The 4387-nt window shown below is 35.1% G+C and overlaps 1 non-coding gene across 1 annotated transcript; it reads right to left on the reverse strand.

Annotated features, from left to right (window-relative positions):
- Nucleotides 1–4025: 4025 nt before the first annotated feature.
- On the reverse strand, nt 4026–4099 carry Trnaa-cgc. The gene has a single exon. It is a non-coding gene; the product is annotated as a tRNA-Ala (tRNA).
- Nucleotides 4100–4387: the final 288 nt, after the last annotated feature.

Consider the following 4387-nt stretch of genomic DNA (forward strand, 5'->3'; position numbering starts at 1 on the left):
CTTCTCTTTTTCCGTCGGTTAAAAAAAGAAAAAAGGGAAAGAAAAAAAAAACATAACTGGAACTCTGAATGAAATATATGGGGAAAAAAAGTAAAGAAAACTAGCTTCTGACGTTTCTGAGTTTCTTGATCTTGTGAGTGGACGTGAGCCATAAGAGGAGGAAAAAATAGCTTACCACAATAATATCAAGAGAATCCAAAGTGTACGACGGCAAAAAAGAAAAATACATGAAAAAGAAATGAAAAACAAATGTCTAAAAGTTATCACGAAATTATATGAAAAGTTGAGAATGAATGATTGATCGCTAAATGTAAGGCTCAAGAGAAGTTTTTTCTTTGAGTGTGTGTGTGTGTGTGTGTGTGTGTGTGTGTGTGTGAGAGATTGTGGTATCAATCAGTTTACTCCTGGATGATAACAAACATTATAAATGAAATTTTACAAATATGTGTAGAACCCGATTGAAATTTCTTAAATTAAATAAAAATATAAAAGACTTTATTTTCCATTATCTCTAAAACAAAATTATCAATATTCAATTAACAAGCTGGAGGGATCCATTCTAGCTAAGAACAAACCTGAGCTGATCGAGGCTGGCAACCTTTCCGGTGGCACTCAAAACATTCAGGAGGGCGGTCAGAGGCAGATGGAGTGACGAATTTACTTTTAAAATGAAGGAAATTCACATTCTCAGCAAGGAAATGAATTAAATGTTGACGGACAGACGCGGCAGCTTGGCAAGTTAACAGGACGTGGTCAATGAAAGTTCAAGGCTTGAAATGCCACTGAAAACAAGTAGGAACAAGTAGCAGAACCACTGCGTCTGGTCATTTTTTTTAACATTTTACGTGTGGTTTTACAGCTCCCTTTTGTACCTGATGATGGGATATGTACTTTCCAGAAACGTTGTGAAGTGGATATAATAATGATAACCGTCCTTTTGTGGGTCTTCTCTCTCATGTACCGTATATATATATATATATATATATATATATATATATATATATATATATATATATATATATATATATATATATATATATATATATATATATATATATATATATATATATATATATATATATATATATATATATATATATATATATATATATATATATATATATATATATATATATATATATATATATATATATATATATATATATATATATATATATATATATATATATATATATATATATATATATATATATATATATATATATATATATATATATATATATATATATATATATATATATATATATATATATATATATATATATATATATATATATATATATATATATATATATATATATATATATATATATATATATATATATATATATATATATATATATATATATATATATATATATATATATATATATATATATATATATATATATATATATATATATATATATATATATATATATATACACGTATGTGTGTGTGTGTGTGTGTGTGTGTGTGTGTGTGTGTGTGTGTGTGTGTGTGTGTGTGTGTGTGTTATTCCACTACAGTTGTCTTTTGATCAACTAGCCCTTCCAATACAGAAAGAGCTCACAAATTATACTGACTAATGTTCGGGTAGGACAGAGACCACTCACACACCACGCACCGAAGCAGCGAGGCCACACAGCCTTTGAGTTACATTCTGTACCCACTTACTGCCATCAGGTAAACAATTGCTACTGAGCTGGTTTTCGAGACATTTATTTCTTTCCTTTGGCTAACTCTCTCAGATTTACACAGAGACTGGCATTCTAAATGTTTTTTTTTGTTCATTCTTTGTTTTGCCCTTGGCCAGTTTTATCATCTTACATAAATATAAAGGTTCTAGTTATACGGGTTCCAGATGTGTTTTAAAGTTTTAGTGATAGATCAAATTTTTTTTTAATTAATTTCGAATATTTACGGGAGAAACGCTCTGTCAAAGCCTGTCTATCACTGTGGTAGTGGTAGTGTGAGAGAGCAACTTTTCCTAATACAGATTTTAGGTCACCAAGTGGCACAGGACACATGATGGTGCCATGGATTCAGTGTCATGGTTTTCAATTGTTATAGCTGCGCTTCATATCGTTTTTATAATTAGAGTTTTCATCATATCGAAAAATAGTTGCATAGAATAATAATCACAAAATTTAGCCGTGACTCAATAAGGCGGCGATAAACAAAGTTACGTATGAATGCACCACCACCAACGTTTATTTCAAATTTTCATATTTCGAACATGATTTAATGTATTAGGTTTACATAATTGATACAATACATTAATGCAGAGTGCTAGAGCTTCATATGAAAAATATACCTATAAATACAGATAGAGGTAGATAGATCGAAATAAAAAAAAAAAACTAAAATTGTGTGGATTGGCTATTTCGTCTGTTCATCATAACATTATATAGGAAACGATAGGCTTTAAACTTTTTATCACTTTTGCATAAGTGTTTTCGAAATGCGGAAAACCACCTGAAGTAGAAAAAAAATGTAAAATTATTCATTTAACGTGATGGAGTGACAAGTACAGTAATTACCAAGGCTAGTACCTGACTGACCACCATCATTTCTAATACCATGCCATCAATACTATTACTACTACTGCTACTACTACTACTACTACTACTACTACTACTACCACTACCACCACACTACTACTACTGCTACTGCCACTACTACCACCACCACCACCACCACCACCACCACCACCACCACCACCACCACCACCACCACCACCACCACCACCACCACCACCACCACCACCACCACCACCCACCACTGCTACACTACCACCACCACCACCACCACCACCACCACCACCACCACCACCACCACCACCACCACCGCCACCACCACCACCACTGCCACCACCACCACCACCACCACCACCACCACCACCACCACCACCACCATGCCACCACCAGTGCCATTATTACCACCACCACTGGCACCATTGCTACCACTACCACCACTGCACCGCCACTACTGCCACCACCACCACTACTACTACTACTACTACTACTACTACTACCACTACTACCATTGCTGCTATTATTCTTTGCTCAACGTTAACATACAAGAAGAGATAATGAGTTCAAACCTTCATAACTTTGTAACAATTAACACTCAAATTAATATTCATATTCCAGTTTCAATATTCATATCTCACTCAACTCAGTGATCGTTATGGATGTTTGAGTGATTATTGCTTTCAGAAATGTTAGATAAGGACACCCAAACGATTAATTTATTTCATGCATTTATATTTCTCTCTGAATGTTTATTTATCAATTACGGCAGTTCAATAACATCCATTAAGGGTGAATGAAAATTGCTCTCATGTGTCACTTTTTTCTCTGCGTATTTATTTGAACCCAAATGACTATATTGATTCTTCTAACAATATTGCCAGCTGCTTCATGTAATACAACAGACAGCCTGCCACTTCACTTCAATAAGCTGCACCTAAATTTGTTTCTTTTCTTCACATCCAATCTAAGGTCAACACAACGATTTTCAGAAAACACGTCTTTTCCATCACCTCTTTAAACGCACGTAAAAACACAGCACAGTTTTAAGCCTTGGTGTAATCCATCAAAGCACAGCGCCACGAACCAGGGTAAAAAACAACCTGACTTCGTGTTTCCTAACTCGGCTTGGAATGAAACGTTCTAAAGTGAGTTAAAGATACATCACATTTTTTCAATTTTTTCTGTTTCGATATGTATTGCTTTACTTTCATCCTTGTTTTAAAATTCACTATTACTGTGTGTGTGTGTGTGTGTGTGTGTGTGTGTGTGTGTGTGTGTGTTTCACTGTTTGATCTGCTGCAGTCTCTGACGAGACAGCCCTACGGAGCGAGCTCAGAGCTCATTATTTCCGATCTTTGGATAGGCCTGAGACCAGGCACACAACACACACCGGGACAACAAGGTCACAACTCCTCGATTTACATCCCGTACCTACTCACTGCTAGGTGAACAGGGACTACACGTGAAAAGAGACCCACCCAAATATCTCTACCCGGCCGGGGAATCGAACCTCGGTCCTCTGGCTTGCGAAGCCAGCGCTCTAACCACTGAGCTACCGGGCGTGTGTGTGTGTGTGTGTGTGTGTGTGTGTGTGCATATTTGTTTTATACAATATCTATCAAACTCCATGAACCTTTGGCAGCAAATCAAGGCAATATTGTCTTTCTTATGTGTTTCTCCATCCAAATTAACTCGCATTAACTAATTCATGTGATTTAAAAAGCACTTACTTTACATCATTGCTGTTTGTCTTCGTGAGTCGACATCAATGAACACATTAAATGAACTATGACGGGCAAAGATATGATGACGTAAAGAGGGACATGAAATTTCAAGTTAATCTAAGGATG

This window comes from Portunus trituberculatus, chromosome 37 (assembly GCF_017591435.1).
Source record: "Portunus trituberculatus isolate SZX2019 chromosome 37, ASM1759143v1, whole genome shotgun sequence".
Classification (NCBI taxonomy): domain Eukaryota; kingdom Metazoa; phylum Arthropoda; class Malacostraca; order Decapoda; family Portunidae; genus Portunus; species Portunus trituberculatus.